General features: G+C 43.7%; 2 non-coding genes across 2 annotated transcripts; one reads left to right on the forward strand and one right to left on the reverse strand.

Moving 5' to 3' along the window:
* Positions 1–1,382: 1,382 nt before the first annotated feature.
* On the reverse strand, positions 1,383–1,456 carry trnan-guu (transfer RNA asparagine (anticodon GUU)). Its single transcript has one exon. It is a non-coding gene; the product is annotated as a tRNA-Asn (tRNA).
* A 17,245-nt stretch (positions 1,457–18,701) lies between these two features.
* trnan-guu (transfer RNA asparagine (anticodon GUU)) lies at positions 18,702–18,775 on the forward strand. The gene has a single exon. It is a non-coding gene; the product is annotated as a tRNA-Asn (tRNA).
* Positions 18,776–23,059: the final 4,284 nt, after the last annotated feature.

The raw sequence follows: 23,059 nt of genomic DNA on the forward strand, positions 1-23,059 counted from the left end.
TGTTAACGTTTATTTATGTTTCCTGTTTTCATGGAGTAGTATCAGAAAGCACGCTCTCCACACTGCCTCCACCTGGAGGAGAGGAGCAACAACATCCAGACACACCAGCCACTCCAACACACAGGAAGGAGGGTGCTGCAGTAAAACAGAAAGCCTCAATCTAAATCCAAATCGGTTCAGGAAACGTTCATCTGATATTCTAAAGTAACATTTTGAGAATAGCATTGTAGCAGCTCTAACACCAACCCTTTTTTAAATAATATTTAATTTCAGAACATTCTATGGGTTTTCTCTGGATTATGTACTTTGTTGGTATTAGTGAGTCTAATGTGTCTCAGAGGTTAGCTGATTATTTGTTTTTCTTAAACTTGTATAAATTGTTAAACAATTCGGCTGAAAGCATTAAAATATGTATCAGTTTATGCCGATACACTTTGTTATATTTTAATGCGTCAAGCCTATTGATATATATGGAGGACCATATATGACATAGGTATACATAAATGTAGAGATAAATTCAGAAATAAATAAAAAAGGAAATAAATAAATGAATACATAAATAAATATGTTAATAACAACAGAAATGTCTAAATAAATGTCTTCCACATTTATTTATTTCATTCCCTCATTTCAGTCTGGTATGCTAATGAGAAAGGCGGGCCTAGCCGCAGTCTCATGCAGGATTGGTCACAGGAGTGTAATGATCCAGCACTTCTACTTCTGCCTTTCAATGCTGACTGGTGTCCAGTAGCTGTTTGCAGTGTTGAGCCGGTTCACACTTAAAATTAACTAGTTCAAGTTCAGAGGGTTAGTTTAGGTTATTTTTTATTGGGATGATTAAGGTGTCAGTAATCCTGAATGTGAGCATCACGTCTCGTGTTTTACTGAGCACAAGGAGCGAGCAGAGAGGAGGAGGAAACAGAATCTCCAGCTCGGTTGAACCAACAACCTTTTGGTTAACAGCCGAACGCGCTAACCAATTGCGACTTGTACTTACCGTCAAATCCAACTTAACATGAGTGAATAATATAATAATAATAAAAATAATAATATATCGACTGCAAAACAACTTTGAGTTACTTGTACTTCACCTCTTCATTTGTACGTGTTTAACTAGCAATGCGTTGAACTCTCACGGCCACTGTGTGAAATTGATTATTGATTTGATTAGATGTAGCTTTTGAAAAGTATGTGCACTCTTCTCCAGTAGCTGTACTGTAAGTCATCTAATAACACGCTGGAAAGAATGGACGTGATTGTTGGCCTAAATCCAATGTGACATTTGGAAGCGAAGGACAAGATTGACTGATGAGATTAGAGTTCAGTCAGGTTGGTAGTTGAAATAACGATATTATCATTATTTCCAGCAAGAATAGAAGTACCGTCCCTGGTTGGACTTGAACCAACAACCTTTCGGTTAACAGCCGAACGCGCTAACCAATTGCGCCACAGAGACATGAATGCTTGTGCTTAACCAGAGTATAGCACTTTCGGCTACAGACAGAAGCTTTTCACTGCCTGAGTGTGATGACAATAAAGATATTTGAATATTTTAGTGAGAAACAATAGACTGGCGTCCTTTGGAAGTTAGTTCCTGGAATTCCCCAACGGGGAGTATAACTCTTTAATTGGGAGAGGTGGTGGACTATTGGCAGAAACTTGGACTATGGGCAGAAAAGGTCTCTGGTTCGACTCCACGGAGAAACAACAAAAAGACGAACCTGGCTTGATCTGTCCAAAAATCCAAGAGGATTCTCCCTACCCTGTCTAGTGCCCCTGCGCAAAGCACCTTACTCCCCTAACATCTGCTCCCCGGGCGCTGTACACGGCTGCCCACTGCTCTGTCTGTCTGGCACCAGATGGGTTAAAAGCAGAGGTTAAATTTCCCCTTGCATGAGTGTGCCTGTGGGATAAATAAATGTATCTTAATCTTAAACATCACAGATAATGCCAGAAGATCACGACAAGCCGAAATGACTAAATAAAAAAATATAGATGGTACTTTAATTCAGTGTTTTCAGAGCTTTATTGTATAGGATTTTAGCATTGAATTAATATATAGCTTGACTTAATTTAAAAAAAATTAAAAGGAAGGTTTTGAAAGGGAGATTTATGCATGAGACTGCGGCTAGGCCCACCTTTCTCATTAGCATACCAGACTGAAATGAGGGAATGAAATAAATAAATGTGGAAATATATTTAAGACATTTGTTTAGACATTTATGTTTTTATTAACGTATTTATTTATTTATTTCTGTATTAATTAATTTATTTCCTTTTTTATTTATTTCTGTATTTGTTTCTACATTTATTTATTTATTTATACTTATGTCATGTATGGTCCTCTGTAGATATAAAGGCCTTTTACATTTTTCTAAGCACTTTGAGTGCCTAGACCTGGATTATTCATGCCGTTCTTTTTGGACATACGTTTTCCTCTAATTGTTTGACATCTATTCCCTTCCATGAGCAGCAGGGGTTTGAGGGACACCAGCGCTCCTGTATAAAATGTTTTCCGTCATTCAAATGAATAGGATTATATAAACTTGATCTAATGTCAACACTGACTGACTTCCAAATGACAAACTCAGTTTTTTCTTACTATATACACTACCGTTTAAAAGTTTGGGGTCACCCAGACAATTTTGTGTTTTTCATGAAAACTCACACTTTTATTAATCAAATGAGTTGCAAACTGAATAGAAAATATGGTCAAGACATTGACAAGGTTAAAAATAATGATTTTTATTTGAAATATTAATTTTGTTCTTCAAACTTTGCTTGTGTCAAAGAAGGCTCCATTTGCAGCAATTACAGCATTGCAGACCTTTGGCATTCTAGCAGTTAATTTGTTGAGGCACCCCACGCTTCCTGAAGCACCTCCCACAAGTTGGATTGGCTTTATGGGCACTTCTTGCATACCATACAGTTCAATGGGTTTGAGATCTGGTGACTGCGCTTGCCACTCCATAACAGACAGCATACCAGCTGCCTGCTTCTTCCCTAAATAGTTATTGCATAATTTGGAGGTGTGCTTTGGGTCATTGTCCTGTTGTAGGAGGAAATTGGCTCCAATCAAGCGCTGCCCACAGGGTATGGCATGGCGTTGCAAAATGGATTGATAGCCTTCCTTATTTAAAATCCCTTTTACCTTGTACAAATCTCCCACTTTACCAGCACCAAAGCAGCCCCAGACCATCACATTACCTCCACCATGCTTGACAGATGGCGTCAGGCACTCTTCCAGCATCTTTTGACCTGTTCTCCGTCTCACAAATGTTCTTCTGTGTGATCAAACACCTCAAACTTTGATTTGTCTGTCCATAACACTTTTTTCCAATCTTCCTCTGTCCAATATCTGTGTTCTTTTGCCCATATCAATCTTTTCTTTTTATTGGCCAGTCTCCGATATGGCTTTTTCTTTGCCACTCTGCCTAGAAGGCCAGCATCCCGGAGTTGCCTCTTCACTGTAGACGTTGACACTGGCGTTTTGCTGGTACCATTTAAAGAAGCTGCCAGTTGAAGACCTGTGAGGCGTCTATTTCTCAAACTAGAGACTCTTGTCTTCTTGCACCAGGGCCTCCCACTTCTCTTTCTACTCTGGTTAGAACCTGTTTGTGCTGTTCTCTGAAGGGAATAGTGCACACCGTTGTAGGACATTTACAGTGTCTTCGCAATTTGTCTGAAGGAAGAGCCTTCATTTCTAAGAACAATAATAGACTGGCGACTGCAAGTTCTCTTTTTCTGGCCATTTTGAGAGTATAATCCAACCCACAAATGTGATGCTCCAGTTACTCAACTAGCTCAAAGGAAGGCCAGTTTTATAGCTTCTCTCACCAGCTTAAGAGTTTTCTGCTGTGCTAACATAATTGCACAAGAGTTTTCAGGGGTTTTCTAATCATCCATTAGACTTCAAAGGCGATTAGCAAACACAATGTACCATTAGAACACTGGAGTGATAGTTGCTGGAAATGGGCCTTTATACACCTATAGATATTCCATTAAAAACCAGACGTTTTCACCTAACATAGTCATTTACCACATTAACAATGTATAGAGTGTATTTCTGATTAATTTAATGTTATCTTCATTGATAACAACAGTGTTTTTCTTTGAAAAATAGGGAAATTTCTAAGTAACCCCAAACTTTTGAACGGCAGTGTATATATATACTGTGACGGCCTCCTGCCTGTGTATGCGTGTATGGTGGCCTCTGCTTTGTCAACCTGCAGGTGATGAGCTGGTGGGCGTGGCCAATTCCCAAACCTGTGTTAAGCTGGTCCCTCCTCCTGCCTCAGTCTCTTCCTGACATCGCCTGGCTCCGGAGGGAGAGCGGTGTGCCGCTCCGCCGCAGCCCCTCGTTTTCTATTGTGTTCTCTTGGTTTGCTTTGCCGTCATTTTGGTCCCTTGTGTTAGGGAAATAAATTATCCTTTTGTTACTTTTACCTGCGCAGTTCCTTTTATTTGTCCGACTATGAGCCGGGTCGTGACAAATGTGGGGGCTCGTCTCGTTGTCCGTGTGCGCTAGTAAGCCAGAGTTGTGAATGAACTCACGGGAGTTTGTGAATGGAACCGTTTTGGCGGCGTTACTATTGAGTGGCGTGGGAACCCGGAAGTCGCGAGGGCTTGTGTGTGTGGTTTGTACGCCACGGTTTAGCTGTGAACTGCGTAAGTAGATTTTGGACCATGGTTGTGTTGTTTCTCTGGGTCACTTGGCTTTTGTTGCTGCTTGAAGATAATTGTTTTGTCCGGGCATCCTGATCAGTTAGCCGCCGGGTGAGCAGATCTCGCCACTTTATTATTTTGCCTTTTTTGTTTTGGTCGGTAACCCTGAGGAGGGAGTGCGCTGGCTTTGGGTTGTTGCAGCTGGCCAGTCTCGGTCAGATGTAATTTCCTGCGGTTGGTGTCACTTCGAGCTCGGCAAGCCGACGAAGACTACGTGAGGTTTAGTAAGTATTGTGGTAGGTAGTTAGGGGTTGGGGTGTCTCGGCTTGTGTTTTTTCGTAGCTCCTTGTTTGGGAGTTACCTGGTAAGTAGCAGCAAAAGTAAGTGTCCTGGAGTTTTGTATTACTGTGTGTAGAGTATGGCGGATGTGGCGTTTTTTGTTCAGGCTCCGTCGGAGGAGTTGCTGTATAAGTGCACGCGGGAACAATTGTTTAAAATAGCGGAGCATTATCGTATCGATATCCCAGATAGAAGAGTGAAAGACGCGACAATTCAGAATGTTTTGTTTGCTGCATTATGCGAGTTGGGTATATTGTCGGGTGCTGCGCGTCCTCCCCAGGCCAGGGTGGAGAGTTTGGCTCCACTGGCTGCGAGCGCGAGTGACCTCACGTTTGAGCAGCAGAAAGAGTTACTGTTGTTGCAGTTGGAGCATGCTAAGACGTTGAAGTCAGTTGAAATAGAGAAGCAGATTGCAGTGGAAAAACTCCGCTACCAGACGGAGCAAGCGAAGCTGTCGGTAGAGCAGTCTCGGCTGGAGTTGCTGAGTGCTGGATTCTCGGGAGCGCAGGAGAGTTCCTCCGTTCGTCCCGGGGGCGGAGGTGAGTGTTTTGATGTGCTTGGCAATCTGCGGTTACTTCCGAAGTTTAATGAGCGGGATCCAGAGTCGTTTTTTTCTTTGTTTGAACGTGTGGCTGAGTCACGGAAGTGGCCTGAGTCAGCCCGCACGGTGATGCTCCAGTGCGCACTGACTGGCCGTGCGCAGGAGGCGTATTCTGCTCTGTCGGTGGCTGATGGCCAAGATTATGAGTGTGTAAAGTCTGCCGTATTGAAAGTGTACGAGCTCGTGCCGGAGGCTTATCGTCAGCGCTTTCGTTCATGGAAGAGAGTGGAGAAGCAGACGCACCTCGAGTTTGCTCGTGACCTGACGGGTCATTTTGCGCGTTGGTGTGCCGCGTTAAAAGTGGAGACGTTTGAGGATTTGTCCGAGTTAATTGTGTTGGAGCAGTTCAAAAATTCCATACCTGAAAACATTGCACAACACATTAACGATCTCAAGGTAAGACGTGTGTCTGAAGCTGCTTCAGTGGCAGATGACTATGTGTTGACGCATAAACGCTCTTTTGGTGAGTGGCGCGCGCATAGTGGCAGCCGTGGTGGACCGTTTGCAGAGCGTGCTGAGGCAGCTCTGGGGAGTTATGTTGGTCGTTCAGGTAAATCCGACGCCAGGGAACGTAACTCGAGGGGTTTTGAAAAAACCTGCAGTTATTGTCATAAAAGAGGTCATTTCAGAGCTGATTGTTACGGACTTAAACCCAGGGTTCCCCAGGGGGGTCCTATGGCGCAGCCAAAAGGTGCTTGCTGCGCTGTCTCGTTGCCTCGCGCACCAGCGGTGAGTGAGGTGGGTGTGCCAGCTCGGGGTGAATCCGTGTCTGTGGGGTTGGCGTCTTTTCTGCCGTTCATTTCTGGTGGCCATGTTTCTCTGGTGGGGGGCAGGTTGAAAGTGCCAGTTAAAATACTGCGCGACACAGCGGCCTTTGATTCCTTCATTCAGGCTTCTGTGCTGCCTTTTTCCGCTGAGACTCACACAGGTTGTTGGGTGCCTGTTGTAGGTATGTAAATGAATGTTTTGCAAGTCCCTCTGCACAAAATCACATTACACTCTGATCTCTTCCAGGGCGAGATAGCTGTGGGTGTGAGGCCGGCGCTGCCTGTTGAGGGGGTCATTCTGATCCTGGGTAACGGTGCTGCAGGTGAGCGTGTGTGGGGTGATGTGGCCCCGTCTCCAGTGGTTTCCTCAGTTCCCCTGGTGAGGAAGCAGCCTGATGAGGATGAAATAAGTTTCCCCGAAGTGTTCACAGCGTGTGCGGTGACGCGGTCTATGTCCCAACATTCTCCACCAGAGCCGCCTGAGTGTGGCGTGGGTGATGGTGAGGCAGTAGATGGGTGGTGTTTCTCCCTGTCTGATGTTTCCCTTTCAGTTACGCAGGAAGAGTTGGAGAGTGAACAGCGAGCCGACGCGTCCCTGAAGGGACTGTTTGACATGGTGTTGCCTGCGTCGGAGGTAAAGAACGACTCTCACTGTTACTTTCTGTTGAAGGGATTGCTCATGAGAAAATGGGTGCCTCACGGGGACGATTTTGTAGGGGATCCCGTCCTCCAGATTGTCCTGCCTTCGAAGCTCCGGGAGACGGTGCTTCGCCGGGCCCATGATGACTCGGGTCACTGGGGGGTGAGAAACATACAACCGAGTGCTGAAACATTTTTTTTGGCCTAAATTAAAGAAGGATGTGTCTGAGTATGTGAAAACCTGTCATACCTGTCAACTTGCGGGGAAGCCAAATCAGGTGATTAAACCAGCTCCTCTGTTTCCGATTCCGGCTGTGGGTCAGCCATTTGAACACCTTATTATAGACTGTGTGGGTCCGTTGCCACGTTCCAAGTCGGGTGCTGTTTATTTGCTTACTGTCATGTGTCAAACCACCCGTTATCCGGTAGCGTATCCTTTACGCACGATCACAGCGTGTTCTGTGGTGCGCGCCCTGACACAGTTCATTGCTATATTCGGTATCCCGAAGGTGATTCAAACTGACCGCGGATCAAACTTCACCTCTCACCTGTTTTCACAAGTTTTGAAACAGTTGGGGGTTAAACACAATAAAGCATCGGCATATCACGCTCAGAGTCAGGGGGCCCTGGAGCGTTTTCACCAGTCTCTGAAGTCGTTGTTACGTACATATTGTGTGAAACTGGACGGAGACTGGGAGGAGGGGTTGCCCTGGTTACTGTTAGCAGCGAGGGAGGTGTCCCAAGAGAGCACAGGGTTCAGTCCCAACGATTTGGTGTTTGGGCACACTGTGCGCGGCCCTCTGGATCTTTTGTGCGAGCAATGGAAGGATGCTGCTCCACCAGAAAATGTACTTGATTATGTAAATGGGTTCCGTCATAGGTTGTATGCTGCAGGGGTATTGGCAAAGAAAAACTTGGGTACTGCACAGAGTAAGATGAAGACACTGTATGACCGGAGGGCTGAGAAGCGTGTGTTCAGTGAGGGGGACCGGGTCTTGGCGTTACTTCCCATCATTACTTCTCCATTTCAGGCGAAGTATGGAGGTCCTTATGAAATAAAGAAAAAAACGTCTGAACATAACTACATCATTGCTACGCCTGATCGTAGACGGAGTGTCCAGATGTGTCATGTCAACTTATTGAAACCTTACTATGAACGTGTCCCTCCAGGTGAAGCTGTCTCCGCCTCCTCTGTGCCTGCGCGGCCTGTGTGTTCTGTGAGTAGAGTGTCTGTGGTTTACCCTCCACAGTCGGTGCCTGCGGGGGTGGAGGATGGTCTGCCCGACGCTGATGCTGGGGTGCAGCAAGGTCGTTTAAAAAACTCTGAGTCCTTGAACAAATTACATCTTCTGTTGGGCCATCTGTCTGAGTCACAACAAGCCGACCTAGTTGAAGTGATAAGTTCCTTCCCATCTCTGTTTGGTGACACTCCTACTCAAACAAATGTAATTGAACATGATATAGATGTAGGTGATGCACTCCCAATTCGCCAAAGGTTTTACCGCGTTAGTCCTGAAAAACGTGTGTCCCTTGATGCGGAAGTGAAGTATATGTTGGATAATTGTATTGCTGTTCCCTCCTTTTCAGGTTGGGCATCTCCCTGCATTATAGTGCCGAAGCCAGACAAAACATTCAGGTTCTGCACTGATTTTCGCAAGCTAAATGCTGTAACGAAACCAGATTCTTTCCCGCTGCCTCGTATGGAGGATTGCGTTGACCAAGTGGGCCACGCCGCATTTGTGAGTAAATTTGACCTGTTGAAAGGATATTGGCAGGTTCCGCTGTCCGAGCGTGCACGTGACCTGTCTGCATTTATTACACCAAATGGTCTCTTCTCGTATAATGTTATGCCTTTTGGTTTAAGAAACGCTCCTGCCACGTTCCAGAGGCTCATGACCAGAGTCTTGGGGGACTTAGAGGGGTGCACTGTGTATTTGGACGACGTGGTGGTGGTTTCAGACTCGTGGCCGTCTCATGTGGAGCGTGTCCGTGCGTTGTTCCTGCGCTTGGCTGAGGCGCGCCTGACCATCAACCTCGCCAAGTGCGAATTTGCACGGGCCACGGTGACGTACCTGGGCCGGGTTGTGGGTCAGGGTAAAGTCCGTCCCGTTGCAGAGAAAATAAGAGCTGTCCAGTTCTATCCTCCGCCCACTACTAAGAAGGAACTGATGAGGTTCCTGGGTTTGGTGGGGTATTACAGGGGGTTTTGCCGTAATTTCTCAGAAATCGTTGCACCATTAACTGATCTACTTAAAATGCGTGTCCCATTTGTGTGGTCTCCTCTCTGTCAGCAGGCGTTTGAGAGGATAAAGTCTCTGCTGTGTGAAGCACCGGTCCTGGCCGCTCCGAGGTTTGACCGACCTTTTGCGCTTCAAGTCGACGCTAGTCACATCGGAGTAGGTGGCGTTTTGTTGCAAGCCGATGAGTTGGGTTTGGAAAAACCAGTTTGTTTCTTTTCCAAGAAATTTAACTCATATCAATTGAACTATTCAACGATTGAAAAGGAGGCACTGGCCTTAGTTTGGGCTCTGAGAAACTTTGAAGTGTACTTGGGCTCTGGAGCGGTACCCGTAGTGGTGTACACTGACCACAACCCACTTTTGTTTTTGAACTCGCTGCAATGTCCTAACCAGCGTCTGATACGTTGGTCGTTATTTCTACAGTCACATTGGCTTGATATTAGACACATAAAGGGTGCTGAAAACGTCGTAGCCGACGCACTGTCTCGCGTTCCTCAGGATTGAGGTTTGAGCTAAGACTTTATTGCTGTTATGATGTTGTCCTGTTGCGCTCCTGTTCCCTCTTCTGTCATCCTTCCCTCTTAAATTGCTTCCCACTGGTACCAGGTTGCTGAGGTGGGGGTGTGGAAGATGCGCGTAGTGAGCTGTGTGGTTCTCAACAGCAGCTAGTGTTCCTGTCCTCGGATGTGTGTGCCCTTGTGTGTGTGCCTTAAACATCGTAAACTCTATACGTGTAAAAAAAAAAAAAAGTAAAACTTCAAAGTAAGTAAAATGTATATATTTGTGAAGAAAATAAACTTTATAGTAGGTAGAATGTGTAGCCTATATATGTGCAAAGTAAAAAAAAAAAAAAATTGGTTTTGGTTTAATAATGAGGGAGCCATTGTCGAGTTCGGGGTTGGGCCCCGTTTTTCAGGGAGGGGGGTGTGACGGCCTCCTGCCTGTGTATGCGTGTATGGTGGCCTCTGCTTTGTCAACCTGCAGGTGATGAGCTGGTGGGCGTGGCCAATTCCCAAACCTGTGTTAAGCTGGTCCCTCCTCCTGCCTCAGTCTCTTCCTGACATCGCCTGGCTCCGGAGGGAGAGCGGTGTGCCGCTCCGCCGCAGCCCCTCGTTTTCTATTGTGTTCTCTTGGTTTGCTTTGCCGTCATTTTGGTCCCTTGTGTTAGGGAAATAAATTATCCTTTTGTTACTTTTACCTGCGCAGTTCCTTTTATTTGTCCGACTATGAGCCGGGTCGTGACAATACATCCATCCATCAACCTATCTGTCTATCTATCATGCATGAACCTCACCACCAGATATCAGTAGCCTGCTTGCTAACGTCACTTCTGTAGAAGATAAATTCCTGTCGTGAACCTTCAGTTCTCGCCGGGTGCGGTGGCGTGCGCCTGTAATCCAAGTCACTGGGAGGCTGAGGCTGGCGGATCGTTTGAGCTCAGGAGCTCTGAGCTGCAGCGGACTATGCCGATCGGGTGTCCGCACTAAGTTCGGTATTGATATGGTGCTCCTGGGGGAGCCCGGGACCACCAGGTCATCTAAGGAGGGGTGCATCGGCCCAGGCCGGAGACGGAGCAGGTCAAAGCCCCCGTGCCGCTCAGTAGTGGGATCGCGCCTGTGAATAGACGCTGTAGTGCAGCCTGAGTGATACAGCGAAACTCAGTAATTTTCGACCGTTTGCACTCAACTCTTTACACCAGCGATCTGTACCGTGTGTTTACGTGACTCCACAGCGCTGTTAACGTTTATTTATGTTTCCTGTTTTCATGGAGTAGTATCAGAAAGCACGCTCTCCACACTGCCTCCACCTGGAGGAGAGGAGCAACGACATCCAGACACACCAGCCACTGCAACACACATGAAGGAGGGTGCTGCAGTAAAACAGAAAGCCTCAATCTAAATCCAAATCCGTTCAAGAAACGTTCATCTGATATTCTAAAGTTACATTTTGAGAATAGCATTGTAGCAGCTCTAACACCAACCTTTATAAAAAATATTACATTTTAGAACATTCTGTGGGTTTTCTGTGGATTATGTACTTTGTTATTACATTACATTACATTGCATGTCATTTAGCTGACGCTTTTTGTCCAAAGCGACTTACCCCCTTGGCCACACCGTGCCTCTATTAGTGGGTCTAATGTGTCTCAGAGTTTAGCTGATTGTTTGTTTTTCTAAAACTTGTATAAATTGTTAAACTCTTCGGGCTTGAAGCATTATAATGCATATCAGTTTATGCCGATACACGTTGTTATATTTTAATGCTTCAAGCCTATTGAAATAAAGGCCTTTTACATTTTTCTAAGCACTTTGTGTGCCTAGACCTGGATTCTTTATGCCATTCTTTTTGAACATAAGTTTTCCTCTAATTCTTTGACATTTTTCTCTTAACCTAGTTTTTTCTTACCATATACACAACAGTTTAAAAGTTCAAGGTCACCCAGACAATTTCGTGTTTTCCATGAAAACAAACACTTTTATTAATCAATGAGTTGCAAACTGAATAGAAAATATGGTCAAGACATTGACAAGGTTTGAAATAATGATTTTTATTTGAAATATTAATTTTGTTCTTCAAACTTTGCTTGTGTCAAAGAAGGCTCCATTTGCAGCTATTACAGCATTGCAGACCTTTGGCATTCTAGCTGTTAATTTGTTGAAGTAATCTGTAGAAATTTCCCCCCACGCTTCCTGAAGCACCTCCCACAAGTTGGATTGGCTTTATGGGCACTTCTTGCATACCATACAGTTCAATGGGTTTGAGATCTGGTGACTGCGCTTGCCACTCCATAACAGACAGCATACCAGCTGCCTGCTTCTTCCCTAAATAGTTATTGCATAATTTGGAGGTGTGCTTTGGGTCATTGTCCTGTTGTAGGAGGAAATTGGCTCCAATCAAGCGCTGCCCACAGGGTATGGCATGGCGTTGCAAAATGGATTGATAGCCTTCCTTATTTAAAATCCCTTTTACCTTGTACAAATCTCCCACTTTACCAGCACCAAAGCAGCCCCAGACCATCACATCACCTCCACCATGCTTGACAGATGGCGTCAGGCACTCTTCCAGCATCTTTTCACCTGTTCTCCGTCTCACAAATGTTCTTCTGTGTGATCCAAACACCTCAAACTTTGATTCGTCTGTACATAACACTTTTTTCCAATCTTCCTCTGTCCAATGTCAGTGTTCTTTTGCCCATATCAATCTTTTCTTTTTATTGGCCAGTCTCCGATATGGCTTTTTCTTTGCCACTCTGCCTAGAAGGCCAGCATCCCTGAGTTGCCTCTGCACTGTAGACGTTGACACTGGCGTTTTGCGGGTACCATTTAAAGAAGCTGCCAGTTGAAGACCTGTGAGGCGTCTATTTCTCAAACTAGAGACTCTTATATACTTGTCTTCTTGCACCAAGGCCTCCCACTTCTCTTTCTACTCTGGTTAGAACCAGTTTGTGCTGTTCTCTGAAGGGAATAGTGCACACCGTTGTAGGACATTTTCAGTTTCTTCGCAATTTGTCTGAAGGAATAGACTTCATTTCTAAGAACAATAATAGACTGGCGAGTTTCACATGCAAGTTCTCTTTTTCTGGCCATTTTGAGAGTATAATCGAACCCACAAATGTGATGCTACAGATACTCAACTAGCTCAAAGGAAGGCCAGTTTTATAGCTTCTCTCACCAGCTTAAGAGTTTTCAACTGTGCTAACATAATTACACAAGGGTTTTCAGGGGTTTTCTAATCATCCATTAGACTTCAAAGGCGATTAGCAAACACAATGTACCATTAGAACACTGGAGTGATAGTTGCTGGAAATGGGCCTTTATACACCTATGTAGATATTCCATTAAAAACCAGACGTTTCCACCTAAAATAGTCATTTACCACATTAACAATGTATAGAGTGTATTTCTGATTAATTTAATGTTATCTTCATTGATAACAAGAGTGTTTTTCTTTGAAAAATAGGGAAATTTCGAAGTAAACCCAAACTTTTGGACGGTAGTATATATATATACATCCATCCATCCATCAACCTATCTGTCTATCTATCATGCATGAACCTCACCACCAGATATCAGTAGCCTGCTTGCTAACGTCACTTCTGTAGAAGGTAAATTTGTGAACCGTCAGTTCTCGCCGGGTGCGGTGGCGCGCGCCTGTAATCCAAGTCACTGGGAGGCTGAGGCTGGCGGATCGTTTGAGCTCAGGAGCTCTGAGCTGCAGCGGACTATGCCGATCGGGTGTCCGCACTAAGTTCGGTATCGATATGGTGCTCCTGGGGGAGCCCGGGACCACCAGGTCGTCTAAGGAGGGGTGCATCGGCCCAGGCCGGAGACGGAGCAGGTCAAAGCCCCCGTGCCGCTCAGTAGTGGGATCGCGCCTGTGAATAGACGCTGTAGTGCAGCCTGAGTAATACAGTGAAACTCAGTCTTTTTGGACCGTTTGCACTCAACTCTTTACAACAGCGACCAGTTCCGTGTGTTTACGTCACTCCACAGCGCTGTTAACGTTTATTTATGTTTCCTGTTTTCATGGAGTGGTATCAGAAAGCACGCTCTCCACACTGCCTCCATCTGGAGGAGAGGAGCAACGACATCCAGACACACCACTGCAACACACAGGAAGGAGGGTGCTGCCTGCAGTAAAACAGAAAGCCTCAATGTAAATCCAAATCCGTTCAAGAAACGTTCATCTGATATTCTAAAGTAACATTTTGAGAATAGCATTGTAGCAGTCCTAACACAAAACCTCTTTAAAATAATTAAAATTTTAGAATATTCTGTGGATTGTGTTCTTTGTTGGTATGAGTGTGTCTCAGAGGTTAGCTGATTGTTTGTTTTTCTAAAACTTGTATAAAATGTTAAACAATTCGGGATTGAAGCATTAAAATACACCAACGCGTATCATTTTATGCCGATACACGTATATTTGAATGCTTCAAGCCTATTGAAATAAGGCCTTATACATTTTTCTAAGCACTTTGAGTGCCTAGACCTGGATTATTCATGCCATTCTTTTTGGACATACGTTTTCCTCTAATTCTTTGACATCTATTCCCTTCCATGAGCACCAGTGGTTTGAGGGACACCAGCGCTCCTGTATAAAATGTTGTTAATCATTCAAATGAATAGGATTATATAAACTTAATCTAATGCCAACACTGACTGACTTTCAAATACTGACAAACTCAGTTCTTTCAGAAACTAACACTTTTATATGTATTTTTTACTTCACTGCATTTAATTTAAAGCTGCTACTACAGTTGATAACAACTAAAGTGTATATCAGTTTGAAGAATATAATAAGATTAGACAAAACATTTTTTTTCCATTGTTACATCAGCATATAGTGAAAACGAGGTTGAGTAGAGAGCAAGTGAATGCTTCAAAAGAGAATAACAAAACACATTCAGAAATAATAGAATATAGTGTCTTCAGAATTATTATAAAAACAGATTTGATATGAAATATTCTTTACCTGAGACATCCAGAACAGTAATAACATCAAGAACAATTAAAATCAGTGAAAAGCATGCTAACAGGTTAAAATTGGGGTATTTGACCAGTCCTCGTGACTTCAGAAGGCTGTTTGAGGATGAAGACATCAAAAACCACTCAGACAGAGTTTAAATATGATGGTAATGGTTACACAACTGCTCTCTCTACTCTCTCTCTCTTCTCTCCACCTGCTCCATGAAAACAGGAAACATAAAGATACGTTAACAGCGCTGTGGGGTCACTTGAACACACGGCACTGGTCGCTGGTGTAAAGAGTTGGGTAAAAACGGTCCAAAAAGACTGAGTTTCGCTGTATTACTCAGGCTGCACTACAGCGTCTATTCACAGGCGCGATCCCACTACTGAGCGGCACGGAGGCTTTGACCTGCTCCGTCTCCGGCCTGGGCCGATGCACCCCTCCTTAGACGACCTGGTGGTCCCGGGCTCCCCCAGGAGCACCATATCGATACCGAACTTAGTGCGGACACCCGATCGGCATAGTCCGCTGCAGCTCAGAGCTCCTGAGCTCAAACGATCCACCAGCCTCAGCCTCCCAGTGACTTGGATTACAGGCGCGCGCCACCGCACCCGGCGAGAGCTGATGGTTCATTATGGGACTCTAGATTCTACAGGAGTGACGTCAGCAAGGAGGCTACTGACACCTGGTGGTGAGGTTCGTGCATGATAGATAGACAGATGGGAAGATAGATGGATGGATGGATATATATATAGTTAGAAAAAACTGAGTTTGTCAGTATTTGGAAGTCAGTCAGTTTGGCATTAGATCAAGTTTATATAATCCTATTCATTTGAATGAAATTTTTTATACAGGAGCGCTGGTGTCCCTCAAACTCCTGCTGCTCATGGAAGGGAATAGATGTCAAAGAATTAGAGGAAAACGTATGTCCAAAAAGAATGGCATGAAGAATCCAGGTCTAGGTACTCAAAGTTCTTAGAAAAATGTAAAAGGCCTTTATTTCAATAGGCTTGAAGAATTAAAATATAACAACGTGTATCGGCATAAATTGATACGCATTTTAATGCTTCAAGCCGAATTGTTTAACAATTTATACAAGTTTTAGAAAAACAAACAATCAGCTCACCTCTGAGACACATGATTACACCCACTGTGAAGGTCTCGCTAGCGCGGATGCTAGCTATCCAACCAGCTTAAACACTCAAAGAGGTCCACGGTAGGTATTTTCGCAAACTTTAATGAATTTTGTAAAAAGACGATGCTTTAGCCCGCAGAGGGATGACACAACTTATGAGTGGAGCTGCCGTCTATAAACAACACAGAAAAACTAACTTTGCATCACTTCCTGCGGAATCACTCCCTGACCCCCGGCAACACACACCTGAACTGCCCCAAGGGGGCGCTGTTGCATAGCTAAACATAGTATACATTTGTGGGACAGAACACTCACTAATACCAAGAAAGTACATAATCCAGAGAAAACCCACAAAATGTTCTAAAATTAAATATTTTTTAAAAAAAGGTTGGTGTTAGAGCTGCTACAATGCTATTCTTAAAATGTTACTTTAGAATATCAGATGAACGTTTCTTGAACCGATTTTGAATTAGTGTGAGGCTTTCTGTTTTACTGCTGCACCCTCCTTCCTGTGTGTTGCAGTGGTGTGTCTGGATGTCGTTGCTCCTCTCCTCCAGGTGGAGGCAGTGTGGAGAGCGTGCTTTCTGATACTACTCCATGAAAACAGGACACATAAATAAACGTTAACAGCGCTGTGGAGTCACGTAAACACACGGAACTGGTCGCTGGTGTAAAGAGTTGAGTGCAAACGGTCGAAAAAGACTGAGTTCCACTGTATTACTCAGGCTGCACTACAGCGTCTATTCACAGGCGCGATCCCACTACTGAGCGGCACGGGGGCTTTGACCTGCTCCGTCTCCGGCCTGGGCCGATGCACCCCTCCTTAGACGACCTGGTGGTCCCGGGCTCCCCCAGGAGCACCATATCGATACCGAACTTAGTGCGGACACCCGATCGGCATAGTCCGCTGCAGCTCAGAGCTCCTGAGCTCAAACGATCCGCCAGCCTCAGCCTCCCAGTGACTTGGATTACAGGCGCACGCCACCGCGCCCGGCGATAGCTGATGTTTAACTATGGGAATTTTGCTTCTACAGGAGTGACGTCAGCAAGCAGGCTAGTGACATCTGGTGGTGAGGTTTTCCTTATTTTTCAAAGAAAAACACTGCACTACTCACTTCAGAGAACAGCACAAACGGGCTCTAACCAGAGTAGAAAGAGAAGTGGGAGGCCCCGGTGCACAACTCAGCAAGAAGACAAGTATATAAGAGTCTCTAGTTTGAGAAATAGACGCCTCAGGTCTTCAACTGGCAGCTTCTTTAAATGGTACCCGCAAAACGCCAGTGTCAACGTCTACAGTGCAGCGGCCACTCAGGGATGCTGGCCTTCTAGGCAGAGTGGCAAAGAAAAAGCCATATCGGAGACTGGCCAATAAAAAGAAAAGATTGATATGGGCAAAAGAACACAGATATTGGACAGAGGAAGATTGGAAAAAAGTGTTATGGACAGACAAATCAAAGTTTGAGGTGTTTGATCACACAGAAGAACATTTGTGAGACGCAGAACAGGTGAAAAGATGCTGGAAGAGGCCTGACGCCATGTGTCTAGCATGGTGGAGGTCATGTGATGGTCTGGGGCTGCTTTGGTGCTGGTAAAGTGGGAGATTTGTACAAGGTAAAAGGGATTTTAAATAAGGAAGGCTATCACTCCATTTTGCAACGCCATGCCATACCCTGTGGACAGCGCTTGATTGGAGCTTTTAAACGGTAGTTTATATAGTAAGAAAAAACTGAGTTTGTCATTTGGAAGTCAGTCAGTGTTGACATTAGATCAAGTTTATATAATCGTATTCATTTGAATGACGGAAAACATTTTATACTGGAGCACTGGTGTCCCTCAAACTCCTGCTGCTCATGGAAGGGAATATATGTCAAACAATTAGAGGAAAACGTATGTCCAAAAAGAATGGCATGAATAATCCAGGTCTAGGCACTCAAATTGCTTAGAAAAATGTAAAAGGCCTTTATATCTATGGAGGACCATACATGACATAAGTATAAATAAATAAATAAATGTAGAAATAAATACAGAAATAAATAAATAAATAAAAAAGGAAATTAATTAATTAATACAGGAATAAATAAATACGTTATTTATTTATTTCATTCCCTCATTTCAGTCTGGTATGCTAATGAGAAATGCGGGCCTAGCCGCAGTCTCATGCATAAATCTCCCTTTCAAAACCTTCCTTTTAATTTTTTTTAAATTAAGTCAAGCTATATTCAATGCTAAAATCCTAAACAATAAAGCTCTGAAAACACTGAATTAAAGTACCATCTATATTTTTTTATTTAGTCATTTCGGCTTGTCGTGATATTCTGGCATTATCTGTTATGTTTAAGATACATTTATTTATCCCACACACATGCACAGACATGCACAGGCACACTCATGCAAGGGGAAATTTAACCTCTGCTTTTCACCCATCTGGTGCCAGACACACAGAGCAGTGGGCAGCCGTGTACGGCGCCCGGGGAGCAGATGTTAGGGGAGTAAGGTGCCTTGCTCAGGGGCACTAGACAGGGTAGGGAGAATCCTCTTGGATTTTTGGACAGATCAATCCAGGTTCGTCTTTTTGTTGTTTCTCCGTGGAGTCGAAACAGAGACGAACCAGAGACCTTTTCTGCCCATAGTCCAAGATTCTGCCACTAGTCCACCGCCTCTCCCGATTAATGAGTCATACTCCGCGTCGGGGAATTCCAGGAACTCACTTCCAAAGGACGCCAGTCTGTTGTTTCTCACTAAAAGATTCAAATATCTTTATTGTCATCACACTCAGGCAGTGAAACTGTAAAAAGCTTCTGTCTGTAGCGCCAAGTGAAAAACTCTGGTTAAGCACAGGTGTTTGTGTCTCTGTGGCGCAATTGGTTAGCGCGTTCGGCTGTTAACCGAAAGGTTGTTGGTTCAAGTCCAACCAGGGACGGTATTTCTATTCTTGCTGGAAATAATGATAATATCGTTATTTCAACTACCAACCTGTTTGAACTCTAATCTCATCAGTCAATCTTGTCCTTCGCTTCCAAATGTCACATTGGATTTAGAGCCAACAATCACGTCCATTCTTTCCAGCGTGTTATTAGATGACGTACAGTACAACTACTGGAGAAGAGTGCATATACTTTTCAAAAGCTACATCTAATCAAATCAATAATTAATTTCACACAGTGGCCGTGAGAGTTCAACGCATTGCTAGTTAAACACGTACAAATGAAGAGGTGAAGTACAAGTAACTCAAAGTTGTTTTGCAGTCGATATATTATTATTTTTATTATTATTATATTATTCACTCATGTTAAGTTGGATTTGACGGTAAGTACAAGTCGCAATTGGTTAGCGCGTTAGGCTGTTAACCAAAAGGTTGTTGGTTCAACGGAGCTGGAGATTCTGTTTCCTCCTCCTCTCTGCTCGCTCCTTGTGCTCAGTAGAACAGGAGACGTGACGCTCACAGTCAGGATTACTGACGCCTTAATCATCCCAATAAAAAATAACCTGAACTAACCCTCTGAACTTGAACTAGTTCATTTTAAGTGTGAACCGGCTCAACACTGCAAACAGCTACTGGACACCAGTCAGCATTGAAAGGCAGAAGTAGAAGTGCTGGATCATTACACTCCTGTGACCAATCCTGCATGAGACTGCGGCTAGGCCCGCCTTTCTCATTAGCATACCAGACTGAAATGAGGGAATGAAATAAATAAATGTGGAAGACATTTATTTAGACATTTCTGTTGTTATTAACGTATTTATTTAATTATTTCTGTATTAATTTATTTCCCTTTTTATTTATTTATTTATTTCTGTATTTATTTCTACATTTATTTATTTATTTATACTCATGTCATGTATGGTCCTCCATATGACACCAGTCAGCATTGAAAGGAAGAAGTAGAAGGGCTGGATCATTACACTCCTGTGACCAATCCTGCATGAGACTGCGGCTAGGCCAGGGGTGGGCAAACTTTTTGAATCGCGGGCCACAATGGGTTCTAAAATTTGACAGAGGGGCCGGGCCAGGAACAGATCGATGGAGTGTTTTTGTGAACTAATATAAATGACATGGAAAAATCATTACATGAAAGGATTTGGCCTTTACCAAGTAGCAAGCACTTATTTGCAAGGCCATTTAACAAAAACCCGCCCTCAGAGAAAGGCTTGCTAGCCTTTGCTATTTCGAATGCCACCAAAAAACATGCCTTGGTAGATGACTCTTTAATCGCAGTTTGTCTGTGAAAAAAATGTTACTGAGTCTGTAAATTAGTCGCCAACCCCTGAGCTGCAGCCACCCGTTCTTGCGTTGACTGCTTGCTAGCGTAGTTAGCATGCTTCGTAGCAAAGTGACGGCTGACGTTGTACTCCATAAAAACTGCAACAGTTTCTCGGCATATCAGGCATACAGCCTTCGATTGGACTTCAGTGAAAAAGTATTTTGTTATCGACTCCGTGTTTAACACTCGGCACTCATTGTCCACTCTTCGTTTCCTTGATCCTCTCATTTTACAGAAGGGCTCACAGGGCAAAGGGAAAAATTGAAGGGAGATCATGTGCCTTTTCGCCCTATACACCACACCCCCGGGCAAATTTAAATTAGCTGACGCTTTTATCCAAAGCGACTTACAATAAGTGCATTCAACCCTGAGGGTTCAAACCCAGAACAAGAATCAAGAAAGCACGATTTCTTCCTAAATAAAGCAAAACTACAAAGTGCTATGAGTACGTGCCATTAAAGTGCTACGAAATTGTTAGTTTCAAAAAAAAAAAAAAAAAAATTAATTAAATTTCTTTTTTTTTTTTTTTTTTATTTGGACAAGTTCGGCGGGCCGGATTAAAAAGCCCAGCGGGCCGTATACGGCCCGTTTGTCTGGGCTAGGCCCACCATTCTCATTAGCAGACCAGACTGAAATGAGGGAATGAAATAAATAAATGTGGAAGACGTTTATTTAGACATTTCTGTTGTTATTAACGTATTTATTTATGTATTAATTAATTTATTTCCTTTTTTATTTATTTCTGTATTTATCTCTACATTTATTTATACTTATGTCATGTATGGTCCTCCATATTAATAGGCTTGACGCATTAAAATATAACAACGTGTATCAGCATAAACTGATACGCATTTTAATGCTTCAAGCTCGAATTGTTTAACAAGTTTTAGAAAAACAAACAATCAGCTAACCTCTGAGAGACATTAGACCCACTAATACCAACAAAGTACATAATCCAGGGAAAACCCACAGAATGTTCTAAAATTAAAAATTATTTTTTAAAAAAGGGTTGGTACTACAAAGCTATTCTCAAAATGTTACTTTAGAATATCAGATGAACATTTCTTGAACTGATTTTGAATTAGTGTGAGGCTTTCTGTTTTACTGCAGCACCCTCCTTGCTAAAGACAAAAAAACAAATGTACATTTTTAGGTCCCCAGAGAAGACGGACGACAAGGAGCTCTCTTAATCATATCACCTCCTGCATTTGAATTCAGAATTTATATTTTGAGGCCATGTAGGATTGTTGCTATTTATTTTATATTTAAAAAAGAATACCAAGTATTGATATGATAGTACTGACTGTCTAGTAACAATACTTCTAAAACACAGTGCGTACCTGGCAAAAGCTTCATTGGTTTGATAAAATGTCTTTTTAAACTAGGCATACACATGCTTTGATGCTGCTGTCTTTAAAGTGGTCCCAGGATTTATTTTCAGTATTAATATGTCTAGAGCTGATCTAACAGAGGCTGGTGTGTCTGGATGTCGTTGCTCCTCTCCTCCAGGTGGAGGCAGTGTGGAGGGCGTGCTTTCTGATACTACTCCATGAAAACAGGAAACATAAATAAACGTTAACAGCGCTGTGGAGTGACGTAAACACACGGAACTGGTCACTGGTGTAAAGAGTTGAGTGCAAACGGTCGAAAAAGACTGAGTTTCGCTGTATTACTCAGGCTGCACTACAGCGTCTATTCACAGGCGCGATCCCACTACTGAGCGGCACGGGGGCTTTGACCTGCTCCGTCTCCGGCCTGGGCCGATGCACCCCTCCTTAGACGACCTGGTGGTCCCGGGCTCCCCCAGGAGCACCATATCGATACCGAACTTAGTGCGGACACCCGATCGGCATAGTCCGCTGCAGCTCAGAGCTCCTGAGCTCAAACGATCCGCCAACCTCAGCCTCCCAGTGACTTGGATTACAGGTGCGCGCCACCGCACCCGGCGAGAACTGAAGGTTCATTATGGGAGTTTTCCTTCTACAGGAATGACGTCAGCAAGCAGGCTATTGACATCTGGTGGTGAGGTTCATGCATGATATATATATATATATATATATATATATATATACAGGTGCATCTCAATAAATTAGAATATCATGGAAACGTTTGTTTATTTCGATAATTACATTTCAAAAAGTGTAACACATATATTATTTAGATTCATTACACACAGAATTAAATATTTCAAGCGTTTTTTTTTTTTTTATTTGATGATTATGGCTTACACCTAATAAAACCCCCAAATTCAGTATCTCAGAAAATTAGAATATTGTGAAAAAGCTCAATATTGTATACTCACGATGTCCTACTCTAATCAGCTTATTTGTTTCCTGAGCCTTTAAATGGTCTCTAAGGCGAGTTCAGTAGGCTACACAATCATGGGGAAGACTGCTGGCTTGAGAGTTGTCCAGAAGACAGTCATTCACACCCTCCACACGGAAAGTCAGCCACAAAAGGTAATTTCTAAAGAAGCTGGCTGTTCACAGAATGCTGTTTCCAAGCAAATTCCTAGAAAGTTGAGTAGAAGGAAAAAGTGTGTCAGAAAAGGTGCACAATCTACAGGGATATCCGCAGCCTTGAGAGGATGGTGAAGCAACAGGCCATTCAAGTATTTGGGGGAGACTCACAAGGAGTGGACTGAGGCTGGATTCAGTGCATCAAGGGCCACCATGCACTGACGTATCCAGAACTTGGGCCACAACTGTCGTATTCCTCATATCAAGCCACTCCTGAACCAGGGACAACTTCAGAAGCGTCTTAACTGGGCTAAGGAGAAAAAGGACTGGACCGTTGCTCAGTGGTCCAAAGTCCTCTTTTCAGATGAAAGTAAATTTAGAATTTCATTTGGAAATCAAGGTCCAAGAGTCTAGAGGAAGAGTGGAGAAGCACAGAATCCAAGTTGCTTGAAGTCCAGTGTGAAGTTTCCACAGTCAGTGATG

This window comes from Limanda limanda, chromosome 15 (genome assembly GCF_963576545.1).
Source record: "Limanda limanda chromosome 15, fLimLim1.1, whole genome shotgun sequence".
Lineage (NCBI taxonomy): Eukaryota > Metazoa > Chordata > Actinopteri > Pleuronectiformes > Pleuronectidae > Limanda > Limanda limanda.